Source organism: Pezoporus flaviventris, unplaced genomic scaffold, assembly GCF_033815535.1.
Source record: "Pezoporus flaviventris isolate CSIRO_AGI_PZ_B2104156 unplaced genomic scaffold, CSIRO_AGI_Pfla_v1 ptg000007l, whole genome shotgun sequence".
Lineage (NCBI taxonomy): Eukaryota > Metazoa > Chordata > Aves > Psittaciformes > Psittacidae > Pezoporus > Pezoporus flaviventris.
Genome location: NW_026892555.1, coordinates 44,043,656 through 44,063,859, shown reverse-complemented (window position 1 = coordinate 44,063,859; position 20,204 = coordinate 44,043,656). Strand labels below are relative to the sequence as shown.

At 42.2% G+C, this 20,204-nt stretch overlaps 1 protein-coding gene across 1 annotated transcript in view; it reads right to left on the bottom strand.

Annotated features, from left to right (window-relative positions):
- Window positions 1–20,204, bottom strand: part of GAREM1 (GRB2 associated regulator of MAPK1 subtype 1) — a 101,216-nt gene that overhangs the window by 80,362 nt on the left and 650 nt on the right. The window lies entirely within an intron of this gene.

Here is a 20,204-nt window from a genome sequence, read left to right as displayed (position 1 = left end):
AAATCTATGATTTGCTAACAGCGACTAAACCCTAAACAGAGCACCAACACCCGCCCCTCCTTGACAATAAAAGCCTCGTGCCACTGAACTAGAAAGTTATCCAGTATGCTGCTACACAGTCTGTTCTCCTATAAGCACTCTGACCATGACCAGTTTTTGGGCTACTTCACCGTCCATCACTAAAGCAGCACTGAAACAGCTATTCATGTGTTCATTACAAATAAGATGTATTGCCAGCTTTTGAGTGATTCAATTCCATGCAACTTCTAAAAACTCCCAAATATTGCATGCACCACCCTTGTTGAAGGGCTACTGTAGAGGGAACACTGACCATGAAGGGAAAATTGTTCACATGTTGATACAGTTAAGAAAAAAAGAGGTAGTTGCTTAATCAAGAGTCCCGTGCTTATTAAACACCACCTACATTAAATGCCAATACTTCTTTAATAATTCTATCCAGTTCCGAAACTGGATCTTCCACATTCGGGAAACCTTGGCTCTGCCATTGTAAACACTCTAATCTCAAATTAACAGTTAACAACTGCAGAAGACTGGGAACAAGATACCTCGATCTGCAAGTCCAGAGATGAATTTCCATTTTCACTTGCAATTTTTAAAAACCAGGTGAGAAAACAAAGGTTGGCTACGCACAGTGAGAGAGTTTAAACATGGCAGTGCTACAGCACAGAACAAAGCTCATTTCTTGTGAGGCAAGCACTGACGTCCCTGCAGGTTGTTGCCATCACTTCTTTTCGTAAGACAAACATTTTATTTAGTTTAGTATTTCACAATTTCCAAAAGCCTGAGAAGCAGAATTGAAGAGTACTCCCACCTCTTCTTCGCTTCCTTCTAGATCATAGAATATCTCAAGTTAGGAGGAAACCAGCTGACCAAATTGGTGGCCTTCTATGATGGGGCTACGGAACCAATGGACAGGGGCAGAGCAGCTGATGTCATCTATCTGGACTTGTGCAAAGTGTACAACACTGTCCCAACACGACATCCTTGTCTCTAAATTGGAGAGACATCAATTTGATGGATGGACCACTCGGTGGATAAAGAATTGGCTGGATGGCAGCACATAAAGAGTTGTGGTCAATGGCTCAATGTCCAGCTGGAGACCAGTAACGAGTGGTGTCCCTCAGGGATCGGTGTTGGGACCGGTCTTGTTCAATATCTTCATCACTGACATGGACAGTGGGATTGAGCGCGCCCTCAGCAAGTTTGCCGATGACACCAAGCTGTGTGGTTCGGTTGATACCCTGGAGGGAAGGAATGCCATCCAGAGGGACCTTGACACGCTTGTGAGGGGGGCTGATGCCAACCTCATGAAGTTTAACCATGGCAAGTGCAAGGTCCTACACCTGGGTCGGAGAAATCCCAGGCACAGCTACAGGTTGGGCAGAGAAGAGATTCAGAGCAGCCCTGCAGAGAAGGACTTGGGGGTGTTGGAAGATGAGAAAATGAACATGAGCCGGCTTCAGTGTGCGCTCGCAGCCCAGAAAGCCAACCATATCCTGGGCTGCATCAAAAGGAGTGTGACCAGCAGGTCGAAGGAGGTGATCCTGCCCCTCTACTCTGCTCTTGTGAGACCTCACCTGGAGTATTGTGTGCAGTTCTGGTGTCCTCAACATAAAAAGGACATGGAACTGAACAGGCTGAGAAAGTTGGGGCTGTTCAGCCTGGAGAAGAGAAGGCTGCATGGAGACCTCATAGCAGCCTTCCAGTATCTGAAGGGGGCATATAAGGATGCTTGAGAGGCACTCTTCATTAGGGACTGTAGCGATAGGACAAGGGGTAACGGGTTAAAACTTAAACAGGGGAAGTTTAGATTGGATATAAGGAAGAAGTTCTTTCCTGTGAGGGTGGTGAGGCACTGGAATGGGTTGCCCAGGGAAGCTGTGAATGCTCCATCCCTGGCAGTGCTCAAGGCCAGGTCGGACAGAATCTTGGATGACATGGTTTAGTGTGAGGTGTCCCTGACCATGGCAGGGGGGTTAGAACTTGATGATCTTAAGGTCCTTTCCAACCCTAACTATTCTATGATTCTATGAATCCATAACGATCACTAAGTTCAACTCCCTGCTCCTCACAGGACTACCTAAAACTAAACCGTATGACTAAGAGCATTTTCCAGGTGCTTCTTGAACTCTGACAGGTTTGGTGCTGTGGCCACTTCCCTGGGAAGCCTTTTCCTTCACTGACCACCCTCTCAGTAAAGAGCCTTTTCCCAGTGTCCCATTACAGTTCATGAAAGAAAATTCACACAGGTTCTACATATTCTGGTTTGCCAATGGCAGGGATGAGTTTTCAACACCTACCACTACAGAAAAATCACATGAGAAAAATCACATGAGAAAAAACAAACCAAACCACAAAATAACAACAACACCCCCCCACCACCAAACCCAACCCCTCAACTTTTAAGAAACTAACTGAGAAACTAACATTCAAGCCACTGCAAAATGTGCGGACCAACATGACTCACTCACTCTCAGAAACTACACTGCTAAAAATAAGCAGTGATCTACAGGAATATAAACACTTTATAATGCCATACACTTTGTCATCCTAAGAGTTTGCATCACTGCCTTAAAGCATAAGCTTTGAGTCTGGAAATATTAAAATAGCAGGTAACGAGCAATTCAGAGAAAGAGAAGAAGTCACATGCAAGGTTCCAGCAACGCAACAGATACCATACATAAGCCAGCTGAACTAGATACCATCTCCTCCTGCCAGGAGGATGGTTATGGAGACATTCCTCTCATCTCATTCATTACAGAAGACTGTAAAGTGAGCTTAATGCTGTCCTTTGCATATCAGTTCAAGCATGCAGAATTCACTCTTCCTGGAACAAAAAGGCTTATAGAAAAGAGCTAGGAGCTCATGAGAAACTTAAGATGTCAAATAGCTGGTGAAGAAGATGCCTGAGAAACCCCAGCGAAAATGCATCAAGGCTCCAGGCCATGTGTTTTCATCAAGCGTGAACACCATCTGGATGCAAGGTAGCAGATGCTGTACAATTAAGAGCATCACCCAGCCTGCCTTGGTCAGTTAAGTAGGTGGTCAGTTTAATTATTCCACCTATTGTTCCACAATCCCATAACGTATCATTACATTAGAAAATCTCAGCAACAATGAAAGTCATTTCAGTGGGTGTTCAGCCAGGTACATACAAACCTACACAAATTAATAACATCAACTTTACCCCCAGTTGGGCTTGCACTAACATTTTCTAGGAATGAAGGGTTAATTGAGGAAAAAGAAGTGGCTGCCTGGTCAGGTGGGCACGTCTGCTATGAAATAACTAGGAAGAACTGTTCGCATGTGGCTAGCATTACAAGGGAAGACTAGCAACCAACGTTTATTTTACAACAGCTGGAAGCTAAGAGAAAGCAGAGTGATTAGAAGCCAGGAAAAAAAAAAAAAAGTGAGGTTCTTACTTATTCATCATGCTATCATCACACTGAGGAGCCTTACTTACACAGTATCTGCTTCACTGGGCATGCAGCTCCACTCAACTTTCCCTGTTTGAGGACCAAGCCATGCATTAAGACACACCTTAACATTATCCTACTACATCACGAAAAACAAAGCACAGCCCCAGTCAGTATGAAATGAAGTTATATTTTATTGTTAAAAAAAATAAAAAATGAAAAACAATTAAAAAAACAGTATTATGGACTTAATAGCTCTGTGCAAAGAGGTGTTTCAGGTCAGAGGGAGGTCATGCTGTTAGCAGAAATATAAATACCAGCACTGCTTTTCCACTCCAAAAGAAGGAACCTACAACACTGTACATCAGCCAACTAATAAAAGCTGTCTTGTTTTTGGAAAGGCAAACTTGTGTTTCTGCGAACATCTGCGAGTCACATAGCTCCCACAGAGGTAACACCTTAAGGTAAGTTTGATTTCCTCTTACTGGAAGATTCACAGCTGGTAAAAGCTGAAGCGAAGGCCTTCCCTCAGCACAAAAACTAAAAGTAGGGTAGCAGGGCCTAGCACTGACAAAAAAGCCCATCTGAGGAGACCACGCACAGGTCAAAACCACCCAGTTTTGCACAGCAAGCACCTACTAACTGCAGGCACTGCACACACAGACTTCAGCCTCCTTGGCACTGGGGGGTCTGTGAGCACTATGGGTACCTGCAAACTTTTCCAAGGTAGGCTTTGTGGTTTCGCCAGGTGTTGAAATCGGGCTGTGTACCACTGCATCCTTTTGCCTTTAAAAAAAAACAAAACACAAAAATCAAGCATAACTCAGAGCCATTCTTATCTGGGAATCTCTGTTTACTTTCACTGGTGGGCTCATACTTTATACAATCTTCAAGCAGCTCCTCAAATTTTGGTTCTTGTTCAGCCAGTTCTTTCTTTGGGCTTCTGATCTCTTGAAATACAAGACAACAAAAAACAAGGCGTAACCATCCACAAAAAAAAACCAGCAGACATCAACTCCTTGCTCTATACAAAACAAGTAAGCCAAAAAAGATGAAGATATATGTTGGACTGCGTCACAAAGATTTTTCACTGTTAACTTCAATTTGGTCTCATTTGACACAGGGACACATGGAAGCATAATTAGCGCTCAAGAAGCACTGCACTGAGTATGTCACTTTCATGTTAGTAAGAGTACAAGTTCTTTGAAAAACATACACAAAAAGAAGCCAAATTGTTTGCATAGACAATAGGCTACTGCAAGAGAATTTCAAGTAATCAATTTCCCAGTATCTTTGAGGCTTAGCTTTTCTTTTTATTCGAGTCTGAATTCAAAGAGCAGAATTAATTCTTTTACTTAGGGGACAAGACTGTGTTGCTAAATAGCCCTCTCTGGTTTTAATACGTGCAATGGAAAAGAAATGAAATCACTATGTGACAACTCAGTAGAAGACAAACTTACTATATTCTATTTGTTAATCAAATACCTGCAGTGCTATCATACATGACCATCTGACCGCAGCAGTCATCAAGGGGAGTTACAAAACAAGTGAGCAACTACCCTTTTCCCCTTGGAAGCACAGACTTCATCTAAAGTTACTGAGAGGTTTTGCTATTTCAGGCAGACTGAAAATGCAACAGTGCACAGGACAGCTTCATTCAGACTTCCCATATACCACACTGCTATCAACATGACATCCTTCACTTCCAGCAGTTTGTCATATTATTGCAGCAGCGTCTCACTGGCAGAACAGGTGCCTTAGCTCCTACTGATCATTTCACTAACACTTAAAGCTTTCTCCTTTTATAAAGAGAAAGAGTTTGGAATTTAGATTTTGGGGGAAGAAACATAAAGTTCTTGTTAAATCTGAATAATCAAATTAGGGCAATTTATTATATTTTATTATTATTTAGTGGGTCATGCAACCTCTCCTCATGACAATTTCTATCTGACCTCTGAGAGAAAGTAAAGGGAAGAAGCAAAACCTTTTGTTTTCTGCACGCTGCAACATACTCCAGAGTGTCTGTTGGGTATTTATCTATAGAGACATACCTCAATGAATGTCAAAGACTAATAAATATTGAAACAAGGTGGTTCACTTGCTTAAGCTTTGGCACTGTACTTGGTTACTGAGTCAAATCTCAATGAGCCGTTCAGTTCCCCAGTGCTATTTCTTCTGCAAAAATTAAACTTGCACTGCTCTATGATGCAGGTCAGAGGGGAAAAAGTTCATTAGGAGGAGAACAACATTTATATTTTCCAGTTTGCAGTATTGACGGGAATTTGCATACGAAAAAAAAAAAAAAAATCACATCCTTGTAAAATTCCACAACAAAAGAAAGAAAACCCCATAAATATTTTTGTTACATGAAGAACCGCACTTGTAGCAACATTTATGAACACTGAATCTGCAAGAATTGAAACTTTTATGGTGTTTTGTTGTTTCTTTGTTTGTTTTAATCACTATAACTGAACATACGCTTGGAAGAGTTACTATTGTGTAAAATGCCTAATAGGAGAGAAGTAAAAAGAGCGTGGAATTGTAGAAAACACTGCTACCATGGAGGAAAAGCCTGCTTTGAAAGCCCCTCCATGTTATCAGTCTCACTCTATCATTCCATATATGCATAAAAAATTGTTGATAAAAATAATAGATCTAGCTGATAAGATAAACTTCCTTGTTTAAACAAAAGTAAAACAACATCCATTGGGGTGTATCACGCAAAGTGTAATACAGACTACTAAGTAAGTTTAAAGGGTAAATATTGTAATTTCTAGGAGCAAAATGGAAGGGGAAAAAAAAAAAAAAAAAATCAACCAGAACAAACTCAACCCACGTTAAAATTTAAACATCTCAGGGCTATAAAATGTTGTGCACTAAATTTTTAATTTAAAGTGGGTAGATTCATTAGGAAGCCTGGCAGTGGTCTCATCTGACTGTGTGCCTGAACACAGTGGAAAAGATGAAAGCAGAGTGCTCTGTCCCCCAGCTACACAACTTCTGGAGCTTACAACACAAAGATCTGGAATAAAAATTGCAGGACTGTTGATAATCAACCTCACCTTTCATTTTCCCTTCTCCCTTCTCAAACAATCTCCTGAGTAGATTTACGTATGTGCTTCTGTTTAATTGTTCCATTCCTGCAGCACATTCGTGTTGGTTCCTATTATCTGGATCAACCAGTGTTTCTGTCATGACTGAAACTGCAATCAAATACCACTCTCCAGGAAATCCAAAGTAATACTGACTTGACCTTCTATCAGCTGCATAGACTCCACATCTTTCAGTGGATGAAAGGCTTCCCCTAGCAGCATACAGATTCATACTCATTTTGATTTTAAGATGACTTACGTTCTTCCTTCCTTTGCCAAAAACAAGAAAAGGGGAAACGTCACAACTGAAGCAGGGAAGATCAGGCAAAACTAGTTGAAAGCACTACATGCTGTCTTTCAAATTAAGATTCAACTAGCTGGTCTTCAGAATTGATTTTTACATTACAAAAGGTGTTAAAAAAAAAGTGCCTTTTTTATTTTTTAAATATATTTTTATTTGAAACACAGGAGAGCAGAGGCATCAAAGACAGCTCAGGCTGTGCCTCACAAACTCACCAAGAGTTCTGACCACCTCTTTGGGTACTTTGCTGCAGAGACCAAGTAGGAAACACTCAGGAAAATCGCCCAACGCTGTCCAGCCCAGACTGAGACTTTCAGCTGTCTGAAACTGCCCATATGCACCACGGTATGTTAGCAGCAATCACACTCGTCTCAGCCTTGGATGGTGCAGGGAGACACTGAATCTTCTGTTTTAGAAGAGCTGGGCAAGATGCATCTACCCAAGAAACAGTGTGTCTAAAATTAAGCCTCTCCCACTGTACACCTTTCTCCCAAGATGAAACACAACTGTTGTTAGCTACAGTTGGCCATGCTGCAACAATTTTCAGTCATGTCTGAACAACAGGGCATCCAGTTTGCTTCACTGACTCTACCTGCTTCACAAGGAAGGTGCAAGGGCAGCATCACCCTCAGACTGCCTAACATCACTGTTTGTGGTACTTTGTGCATTGATGTAATCCTTCAGCCTCACAGTACTGTGATCAAACCTTGCTCTGGGTGACCATTAAATATTTCATAATCAAGAAAAAAAGAGATAAGGCTTTACTTCTGCAATTTACAATCCCTCTGCAAAAGCCTGATACAATCAAATTGCTTCAATCCAACCGATGCTGAACTCAAGCTATCACCCACTAATACCGATCAGAGAGAGCAGAGACTCCCATTCCCCTATTCTTTTTATGCCTGCCAGGAAGAAGACAGATTTATTTCTTTAGGATTAGCATTTTGCTATTGGAATGACTGGATCTACCAGTACTGTTGCAACAAATCAGTATAAACCATAATCTTGTTACAAGGCTATGGGGCAGACTAATCCACTGAAAAATCCAGTTTCCTCCAAGACAAACTCTTCTCTAGCTGCAAATACATACAGACAGCATCTCTGAGTCTTCAGAAAAAAACTGTTTGACCTACTGCAGGGAATAGGATCACAAACACTTTAAATAAACACCAAGTGAAATTCTGGTGCCACTGACACCGATGATATATGCTCTATATATGCTGACTGTAACAATCTCGGTTTGAATCTTGGCGTCTTGCTTTCTTTGTGTTCACAAGAAAACCAGTGAAAGTTAAAAAAAAAGAGGAGTAACAACACAGACTTCATTGAGCTTTGTTTGTTTGTTTCAAGCCTTCAGAACAAACATCCCAGAATGAGAAACCTTACTTTTTATGAACTCAAGCCAAACAATCCAAAACACATCTTTCTACACAGACTGCTCTCCACCTCCACACGGGGAAGAAAAGCCACACTCAGTACAACATCTTAACATTTGCATTCCAAAATACGGGAACTTTCTGCTGTTACTACAATTACTCTTCTTATTAATGCTGATCATCATCAGATGTAACTGCAGATTTGCTGTATCCTCACAGTAGATTTAGCTGTAAGACTGACCCAACAGAACAGTCACCATGGTTACTTACAAATCATCCTAGAAAGTCTCAGTCATTCTTTAAACTACTCCAATACCCTGCAACATGTTGAAGAGTGCCAGCTATTTACCATGGTATATTATATTTGAAGGAAAAAAAATAAATCACCGAATCACTCAGTTAATTGAAAACTGGGATTCTTATGGAAGAAAGTTTTGGGGTTTTGGAGTCACCTATGATCACAAATCTGAAGCTTTAAGAATAAGAGCAGAGAACACTAAGTTTAACTACGCTTAAAATTATCACAGTTTAGAAACATTGAGAAGGAGAAAGCTAAATAACTTTTAATTGCATGTAAGAGAGGTTCCAGCCTAGTTTAGTGTTACCATAGAGAGGGAGAGAAAGGAATTCTTTATGTTGGTCTCATGTGTAGTTTACTTTCCATTTTGAATTCTGATGGCCAAAGACAGGAGGAAATAAAAAGAAAAGTTGTGAAGTATTTAAATGCACTTTGCAATTTAGGCACCAGGTTTAGAAATGAGGAATCCAAATAGCAAGTAGCTTTCATAAGCAGTCTGATAGGTATGGATAAAGAGAATGACAGCACAGCACAAACCAAATGAAAAACACAGCATTAATGAGACTTCTGAGCAGCCTGCTGCCATCCAAATCAGCTCCTTTAAATACTTCATTAAGAGAGCCAAGGTTTTCTTTCATTAGAGGCAAGAATTCCTCATGCTAGAAAGTTCCTACTCAGACACACCTATAGTGAGGTCTGCTGGAGAATATACTTCCAAGTGCCTGCTTAGCATCAGGTGCCTAGTTAGGGAAACCTAATACTTAAGAGGTGTGAGATCATAATTTATCATTGCTCTACATGCTTTTACTGGCTTCCTATTTATTTCCAAGCACAGATACAGAATGGCTGTTTTAATTAATACAATCAGAAGCGGCTGCACACCTTAGCTGCTGTAGAAGTCATCTCTTCCACGTCTAATGACTGGAACTCTGGTCAGGGAGGTCTGGCTGAAGCTCCCAGATTCAGGATGCCAATGAATAAAATTTTAACCCTACCAACCTCACAGATTTAAGGCCTAGAATTAGATTCTAGATTGCCCTGGCAGACAGAAAAGCAGCCTATTCATTCAGACTTTTCCAGGGAAGAGCCTAAGAGCTAGGGAGCTCTCACTGACAGTTATTTATAATTGGATGATATTTTAAAATAGTATTCAAGTAAACATGCTCAATCCTTTCATTATATACCCAAGTCCTAAAGAGACACTATGCCGCTTTGTGCTGCACAGCGGTGATCCCTGTTTGAACTTGGGGCATCTTGGACTAGCTCCCAGTTAAAAATGAAGTAGCCCGAATACAGGAGCTGCTCAAGCATAGTTTTCCTTGGCTTTGGGAGAACTCATCATTACACTTTAACTTGCCTCTGATTTATGTGCAGCCTGGGTGAAGGATGGGATAAAACCAGCTGAAAGCGAGCAGAAGTTCAGCTCTGCTCTGAAGTTGGGTTGCTACCTGGCTTCTTGCCCAGCAGCCTGGCCCGTCTCCCCATGCCCTCAGAGACCACACAGACATTAACTGACTGTGCACGCATGGCACCCCCTTGTTGGGGCTGCCATTGCCTTTGCATTTTAGCTATGTCCCTCCTTCCTCTTCTGTACAACCTGGAAAAATTCAAGTATCACTAATAAAAGGATAATACCCCTTCAAACACCGGCTGACTGCACATGTGCACAAAACACTGGATGTTTGACTGTAATTAGGCACCTGTTTGGTTTGGTTACATCCTGGTACAGTAAAAGTATATGAGCAATATGGAAATACTAACAAAAGGAATGCAATCAAAGGTGCACCTCATTAATTTCCGATCAAGAACAGTTCTAATCCTGAATGCAATGCATTTCCATTGTTTCACAGAAACCTACACTTAAACTGCAAGGTACAAAAAGAATGGCTTTATTTTCAATAAAACACAAGGGATAAATGAACAACACCCCTTTCGTAATATTTTTTATCATTGTAAGAACACACAGAAAGATCAAACCCCTCCTCTGCAGAAGAAAGCTACTTTCAGGGAGCAGTATCCACAACACAGTGAAGAAAAGCCCATCATGCCTCTCTTTCCCCTTGAGGTCACATTTATCTTTGCCCACAGGCCATATGGTCTCAAGATACTTTGTTAGACATTGACAGGAACTCAAATGATATCTGACAATGTAACCAATAAAACATGCAGCAGAAATGATCTTTTACTCCAGCTTGCCCTACATTCAGCTGCAGCGTGTTGCAGCTTTGCTGTTTGTCTACAGCTGCCACATCCTGGGCTCAGTGACTGCAGTAACATGCATGTGTAACTAGTCACATTTCATATTTTCATTATGGAACCTTATCATCTCTCCAAGTCACAAACATACTGATGCTTTCTACATTTTTCTGCTATGAGTTTAATGTAGCTTCCCATTCAGATACCAAGACAGAAAAAAATCTGATTACAATGAAATTATATAAATGCAACTTGGATAAGATATTAGACAAGATCAGTGTGTGTGGTTATGGCTCCCTTCAAAGATAGAAAAGGGTATTTTGACCTCTTAATAAATAGAAGCCTGAACAAAACTGTTAAGAAAGAAGCAAGGATGTATGAAGCAAGGAAAGAAGCAAGAAGCATGTATTCCAGCAAGGAATACATGTAAGATTCTCCTTCTGGCTAGTCACATCATATAATAAATGGATGAGGATTACTATTATCTTATACAGCCTCTCCACTCACTGTCAAGCAAGCAGTCACTGCTGGCTGACAAATGGAAGCATTACATGCAAAGCCTACCAATTCACATCCAAGTCCTGCCAGCAGAACTCCCTTTACTGAAGTTAAACAAAACAGCATGTCAACAGCAAAGCATAAGACTCCACAGAGGGAGATCCCATGTCATCTGTGTTGATATAAACCATCCCTCTGCAGTGAAGCCCAGAACACCTGTCTCCTTCCAACAGCAACGAGCTGTCATTCCAATTTCTTCTCTCAGTGACCAGAAACTTCCAAGTCTCTAGAAGCATCTGAAATAACTTTCCCTGCTTTTTTTCTCACTTCTGGTAGCACATGCATAGCTATTACTCCTGCTACAATCCCAGCCAAACATTATGCTGCTGTCTGGTCCAAGAAACCTGACTTCCCCTAAGCTGAGGGAAAAGATAAGGGCATGGAGGGAGGGAGACGCAGAGTTTACACAGGAGCCGTAAGGTGCTGGAGGACAGGACGAGAACACAACAGCAACGAGCCAGTAATGCTGAAAGAGGCGAAAGGAAGGACTATCCTATCTGAAGGCAAGATAGGATAACAAAAGCAGAAGCTCCTTGCACTGCTCCATTCTGCTACTGCTAGTAGCTAGTACTGGGTGTTTTACCTTAGAGTGACCTTGGAAATGACTGCAGATACTTGCAACACCTGTTGGAAGCCCACAAGTGCAGGAGAACCCTGAGAGGTGAACTGAATGACACAGAATGGAGCCAAGGGCTCCTCAAATCCAACCCTCCCCCAAAGGGACCCACTGAAAGACAAAAGGAAAGCTGGACATGAAGAAAAGATCTGTGCACACGCGCTTTTTTTCTCCCCCCTCTTAAAGGTTTCCTTCATCTCCCCATCCTGATAGTCCCTCTTTCAACTCCAAAACAGTGAGGAGCCAGGAAGCTACAAGAACAGTCAGTGCCTGCTTTTAGTGGGGCGAGTAAATAAAATTGCCAGTTGGACCAACAACAACATGAAGCTGCAAACAGAAAAACAAACACATGAGAGGAGGTATCTAAGCATTTGTGAATTCCTTTGAAACAGTTCCTGGAAGTAATTTAGTAACTAGGTATTTAGGCTGTATGACTCTTACAAACTAGAGCATGCTATGTTTCAGTCCAGCAACCCAGCTTGCTTCAGCGCTCAGCAGCCACAGCAGCACAACAAAGGGTGGATGCTTGGATAAGGCCAGCAGGCCTAAGTTTTAAGTGACTGTTTAGGGTACACATAGGAACGAACTTTCCTCTGCTAGTATCCTCAGGTCAGTCTTGGGCACAGTGTCTCTCCCTTGAGGTCAGAGAGAGTATGAGCACTTGGGGATGGTTAAACTCTAGATTCTCTCCAACTATCCCATACCCTGCTTCCAGAAGGGAACTTGCGTCCAACACTTCGCCTTCAGAGGATGCACACTCCTGCACTGCACTTGGATGATGCTTTCCCATCTCCTTCTCTGAAAACCTGCTGCACACTGAGCTACGCCTTCACCCACACCAGGTACATGCATTGCCACAAAGGCTCACAAACAGAGCAGCATGTGATGCACACTGGCCTGTGAAAGGGGATTTTTAGTCCCTTACTCACTCAGCTTTTCTTCCCACTCCCCCAGCTCTGACTGTAAGGAGAAACTCCCTAACTTCCCCACCATCACCTCCACTTTGGCAGAACAGTTTCCCCTGTTCGTTTCACAAATACAATTGCAGCAGGTTGGGTTTTACATAATGTTTACATTTGAGTCACTAAGGCATGCCCTAACATGAGGCAATTCCAGTATTAGCTTCATCAGGCTGAGCTCTCGGGCATCTTCCAGCCTCCAATGCCTTATGCAAATGTTTATCCTTGGTTCTCTTTAGGAGCTCAGTGACATTGTCATAGGCCAAGGAAACATACAGAAGTCCGAGTTCTCCCTGATTACAACCTGCACTAGTTAGTTATAACCCAGGAAAGAAAGACGACAAACAAAAAGAGTGCTTTCCAAACAATTTTGCATTTCCTGGAGGTTTGTACCTCCAGGAAGCTCCAAGCGACCTTCCCCGCCACAGTAAGTTTTGCTGCTTCCCCTGGTAAATTCGCCATCCACTCCTCTGCTGAGAGTGGATCAGCTCTTGCAGGGTCACACATATGCTGCAGCCCTCCGAACCCACAGCTCTGGCAGCAGACACTTCATGTGTGCATCATGGCTTGATCCAGACACCCCGTGTCCATCTTGCTCCCCATCTGCAACCTGTATAACATCTCCGTGCTCATTTCTCCCACATACAGTCAGCCACTGCCGTTGGTGTTTAACTACTAAATGCAGTTACCTCCTTCCCCCCACAACCTCCCCAAAACACAATGCACTGATCTCTTTCTGAAAGCCAAGTTTCTGATCACTCCTCTACACAAACTGAAAGGCAAAACAAACTTCAGGATGAAGAGGATGGACTCCAAACCCTTAGGAAGACATTTATACCCTGCAGCAACAAGCCTGATGGGGTGATACACCATGCAGCAGCAGTACAGGAGATCTTGAGACAGAGCAGCTATTCTTTCTGATGCAAAGCCTCAGCCAAGCATGCAGGTGCCCTGGCAAAGCTGTGCTATTAGCAGTTTCATGCCGACGCGCACATCGCCACAGAGCCTGCAAAGCAGACGTGGCCCTGACTGTCAGGAAAGACACACTCTTCAATATGCTTATACATCTCAATTCTACATTTCTGTACTAGGCCTTCAGATGAGCAGCTCTGGCTTAGAGGTAGAGGTACAGTACAGTTAGTTCCACAAGCTTTTCATACTGTAAATGGTATGAAAAAAATCACAGACCACAAATGCTACATGAAAGTCTCTCCAAAGGGAAGCACCATTAAAAGCAAAAATTTCAGACTTGAAATATTGGCTGACTGGGTTTTATGAAGGTTGGTTTTGAGTCACATGCAATCCACATTAAGATGATGAATATTTTCCTATAGGGGAGAGACTTAAGCTGCTGTAATCCAACCAACTTGTTACTCCTAATGCCAAAAGGAAATACAGCAACACTCATACCCTTTGCTGCTGACAAACCACTACTGGAATGACTGGAACACGCTGCAGCTCTTCCCACAACTTCCATCTAATCCTGGAGCACCAGACAACGTTGTCCAACACCCTCCAGCACTTCATCTTGGCATACTCCCTGAAGTTGCCTTTGCTGGGCTATTACAGGGAGTGCCAATTCACATAATCACCAAAGCCAGGAACACCTAGTTCCAGAACTGCACTTACAGACAAAGCATAGAACAACAAACCCCTTCTTTCCTGTGCTAGACTTGTACCATTCCTTACTACTGTATCTTGCAACAGCACTGTATGATTCATCACACCACATCTGGTTTAAAATTAAGGGTTTTACTAACTGCTCAAGACACCTTAATTCCTTTCATTTTATGTACATCTTGTGTCTTATCTGAAAGCTGCATGTAATGAATAATTTTAAATGAAGAAAAAAAAAAAGGAAAAAAAAAAAGCCAAGGCACTAAGCTTCATCTAGGAACTTATCCATGGATTTAAAGTTAAAGCACTTGAATTCCAGTTAAGAAAATACTAATGGATTTTCACCTTCCAATACTCAAGCTATAGAATTACCCAGGAAGTTTGTCCAGGTATGTACACAAGGACTTCACCTAACTTCAGACAGTGAAACAAAGAGCCACACTCTTCAGGTGAGAAAGAATGGGTCACACACAATGGGCACTGTGCCACGTAGTAAGCACTGGCACTACGCAGAAAAGAATGGCAGAAAGGAATATGAAGAAAAGAATATGAACATTTATTAAGTACACAAGAAACAAGAGCAAGGAAACTATTTTGCATCTTGGCAGCCGTACCACACTACTAGGGGTCCAATGCAGCGCAAATGACATAGGGGTTAAAGAACACGCAGTACACACTGTCGTACGTTAAATCATTGCCAAACATGAAAGCAGCTGAAAAGAAGCATGGAACTTTGAGTGTAAACCAGGTATGCTGCTGAACTCTTTCTGCCTTGCTGGAGGCAGAAACTCCCAGGAGTATAAGAATAGGTGTTGAGAATAGGTGTTGCCAAGTTACTAGCCTCCATCTCCAGGAGGGCACTATAACCTTCACAGACACCATTTGGTAGCTGCAGATTTTAAATGAATTAAAAGCTTTTTCAGTAGAATTTCCTGGAACACAACTCTGCCAGCAGGGGAAAAGAAAAACAGAACCAAACCCAACGAAAACAAAAAGCCAGGAGCAGTGGTTAATGGCAACCTGTCAATTGCTTTTTCATTCAATTGTCTTGATAGAAATAGCAGACCACAAGGTAAAGGAGGAAAGAAGAGGAAGCAAAGAGGAGATGCTTCTGAGATCACACTCCAATGGCAGAACACACAAGTATAAACAGTTGGAGTTTCAAAGCTGCTCAGCACTTAAGACAGAAATCAAGCCATGTGGATATAATCTCGAGGATTTTTGCCTTTGAATGAGAAGCACTTGTCCATCTGCCCAATCTGCAAGAACTCTCATCTACTACACCACAGTTTACAACAGAGGGACACACTAAAGCAGGAAATCAGATCATGACCATTGCTCAGGGTCTGAGCATATCTGAAACCTCTTTCTTGGTCCACTCAAAAGCTTTGCCCTACCCCCACATGATTCCTTTTAAAAAATTTATTCAATAGCAGACTACTGAGACACCCTGCACTAGCTTCTCAAAAGAAGGAGGTCATTCAAGACAATTAAAGTACGGGCAGCAGCATTCAGACCTTAAAAGAATAAGTCTCTTTGTCATTTCAAAGTATTGTTCAGCTGCATAGATAACCCACATTTGTGGAGTGACGCAATAAGAAATCTTCACTATGTATATGGACATGCTGTTCTATTGAATATGATGTTCTCTGATAAGCTGCAAGGGTGCTCAGTTTACAGATATTTGGAACCGGAATAAGCCCTACAGTAATGTGCTGCAGGGAACAACAGTCCTCTGAATGTGACTGGGGTAGATGTATGTCACTATGAAAGGCTTTGAAATGGGAGAGGAAAAAAAAAAAAAAAATAGAACCTGAACTAAGATAAGTAAAAATATCTCTTCATCCCCCAGGAGCAGCATGAACTCACCATCCACCCACTGCTGGTATTCACAAGAGCTCACTCAGGGGTAAGAAAGAAGAAATCACCCTTTAACTTTGTTACCTATTTTATTGGGTTTTCCTTTCTTTATAGCCACTAATTCCATCATTTCATCTTACAACAACCACACATTTACAATGCATAGAGAAGAATTTCCTCTGGAGTCTCAGTGGCTCACCACGATCCATGGTCTCCCTGAAAAGTTCAGCACTGTTTCCCCACCATGAATAGCAGGGAATCACTGCTCTACAAGTTGAGGACAAGTGCTAATATGTTTGATCCCAAGAGCATCCGTTACCATAACATCTTCTTTTGGTTTAGAGCATGTATAAATACATTGTGGAAAAAGAGGAAAATCAGAGGACCACATGCCCTCTTAATCCCAGAAACTATAGTCTGGGATTGAGAGCTAAGAACTTCTGTGAACTCTTTCAGTTCATACCCAATCTGTGTGTGAGAACTACCTACCTGCAAAGACTGCTCTTGCAGAAGCACAGCAACAGCAGCTGAGGCAAACAGAGTTCAGCTAAGAAAAAGCACAACAGACAACAGAAGGAAGCAGTGAGCTTACAAGAAAAAGCTCAGCCTGAAGCTCTATGCAAAACAGTATTTTCCTGATCTTAAGCCTGGCAGCATTTCTCTTCTATCCTCCAAAATTATCCTTAGAAATGTAAGTACCAGAAATGTAAAGTCCTGAGATAACCACACACAGCACAGTCTCAGCACTAACAACAAGATACAGTCACTGCTTCGCTATTAGCCTTTTCTACCAATGGTCTGAACCCTCCCCTGCATCTGAGTTTTCCCACAGACCACCAACGCTCACCTTTTGCCCTGGTGCAACGACAACACTCTGATAAGAGCTCTTTCTGCTGCGGGTTCCCAGAGAGAAATCTTTTCCCCACTTCACCCACCCACAGCCTCTCCGTGTCACTAGGGTGGGATTCAGCTGTGACAATGAACATCAGGATGGCAGGGGGCGAGGACAGGAGAAACACAAAAGCTTCCTCCTTGCTTCTTTTCATCTGAAACAACCCACTCGGTGAACTCCACAGCATGAAATAAAGCCCATTCAGTTTCTTTGATATGGTGTTTAGCACTCCTTGAGCAGTTTTGTATTTGAGTTATCCTCTAGAAGTATTTAAGATGTTATGTATGTTAGGAAAAAAAAGACATAGAAAAAACATTTGCTTCCTCTCAAGTGACAGCTTCCCCCCCCGCCCCCCACTATTTCTTCAGTTAATATAACAATATTCACCAGCAAAATATTAAACACATGAACAGATTAAAACAAAACTTGACTTATTACTTAACAGCATCCAAAAGCATAACCTGGAACACAACTAAACTGCCTTAAAACTTCATCTGAAAAAACAGAAGATGACATGTTTATTATTTCTGATGGTAAGGTAGGCACTGATGCCTAACTACTTCCAACTGTATCTTGATGTAACAATAGATTACTTCCTCCTATACCATCATGAAAACTCTCCGTTCTTATCAGAGGACCAAATTTAGTGTGCATAAATATTTCATAACTTCATACTGTCAAAAACATCAAACTGAACTACTTTAGGGCATTTTCCAGAAGCTCCACATCCAAACTCGAAGGATAAAACTGCATTCATCATACCCATTACCTCCCTTCAAACCAAAAGGCCTGAAGGTGAAGCAACAGTAAAAAACCGGAGATCTCGTGTGGGCATCATCTAAGAACATTACCTACTGAGGGCTAAATGCCATTAAGAAATGTAGAAAACACACAGTAAGACTGTTACTGTGAAGAAGACGCATCTCCAGATTTTTAATCCTCTTCTACACTCTGCTCTTCCAGAAGAAATGAATTCTGGCTTTCATCAACGCTCACAATGCCTGAAACAACCAGCCTAGAAACACTCGCAACTACAGACAGAAGCCAGCCATAAAACCAGAGGGTGACTGAAGACAGACATCTACAGGTGGTTTGATTTCCAACAGCACAGAACACATGCAGCTTCCACTGATCTGGAGAGGAATTCAGCACCTGAGGAGGAGCCAAAGACATTTCAATGCAACTGAACCCTGGCACATCCATGAGTACCTGACACACAAGACGCTACTTTGTTAACAGAGGTAGCCTTAAAATTCCTCAGCACTGAATGACACACATTTGGATTGGACTCTGCATTTGTTTTCTTCAGCATTACATCAAGAATTCTCTGATACAGCTTCACTCAGCGTTTCAAGACAAGGACAGGGATGCAGAGCAATCATTCCCAGGACAGCAGGTGCCCCAGTCAGTTCTGTAAACACTGCACATTCCCAGTTTTCCTGTTTTAAGGAGCCATGCACCGATTGATGGTTGCTTTCCCAGACAACCTCCTCTGGAAATAGAAAAGTGTTCTCTTGATACCACCACAACTACGGCGTCTGCTTTCTTTATGAAATATTGATTTGTCTGCCATCAGTAGTCCCAGAAGTTAAAAGGTACATCCATAGGAGTAGGTAAAGCAGACCCACAAGCCTCTGCTTGCATGCTGAACTGGCCGGACCTCCACCAGCTCCAACCCAAAGCCCTTAGCACGGTGCTGTACCTGAGCCTGCCGTCTCGCAGGGTTTAGTGTGGGGCTGAATCGTTACTCGCAGGGCACCTACACCAAGAGCTGCCTCATGTCTGGCCATCTCAGGACATGGGCAAAAGACCTCAGGTCTGTTTACTACATTCACTTGCCTGTGCATATGCTGTGTGACATATGGGACAAAAAAGCCTTTGCACAAAACACACATCTTCGTCTCCCTGACACTTACAGGAGCCACCTGGTGTTCCCATCACCAGGTCCAACTCAAGACCAAAAACCCCAAAATTACTTATTTCAAACCCCATAAACTTTCTCTATCCACAAAGCTCTTTCAGGTCTCTTCCAGTGAAGCAAGACAAGAGTAGTAGGAAGACTGGGAAGTGTAACAGAGAGAGAGGGAAATTTGTAAGTCATCAATACATACATCCTGTTAAAGCCTGAATCATTGCCAGGAATCTCAAGTAAATTGACAGCCTTAAGTGCAGTGACTGGAGGCCATTTTAGCTGTTTCTAGTGACAGAAGGTATTACCACGAGGAACTCCTTAACATACTAGCTTTGCCACTCTCACAGGACAATATATACATTCCACGGTGGGAAAAACAGCCAGCTGCAGTTAAAAAGGCAAAGAGGCTTTTCTTTAACCTGTTTCTGAGTGCCAGCTCTGAGGAAGCACTACAAGGGATCGGAAAAGTACTGCATAATCAAGGGACAAAGTCAAAAAAGCCCCAGCTTGAATCATCACTGGATTATGGAAACTGCAGTTAAGTAATAAACCAATCCTGGTCTTGATCTGCACACCCAGGAGTCACAGAGGACGATGCCTGTGCTCATTTTCAACTTTTCAAACCAAGACAAAACTTTATAAGCGATCTGCTCTATTACACCTCATAAGTACAATGTAACTACATAAACTGGGAAATTAAAAACCCTGCGATTTTTTCCCCTGATTTATGAGTTATCTCCTGCACTCCCTTAGAGACAGGGGAGTTAGTTTTCATGGTGCTACCACGCAAGGCACACACATGCAACTATAAAGCAGCTGTCTGAGCCTTTATAAGAAATTCCCTTTCCCCCTTGTTCTCTGTGCTGACATGTTGCTTTCTAAGAGAGGCATCTAGGAAAGGTAAAACGCTGTCACAGCTATTCTGCCACACTTGTTTCTGATTTCCTGGAGTAAACAAAAAGCTGCAGACTTGGAAACGGCAGGTGAGCACCCAAGTGAACAGTAATAAAAAGTTATCTAGAGATCATAAAGGCTCCTCACTTTATTCCTCTTTTTATAAATCCGTGGCTATTTTTGTGAGGCATAACAT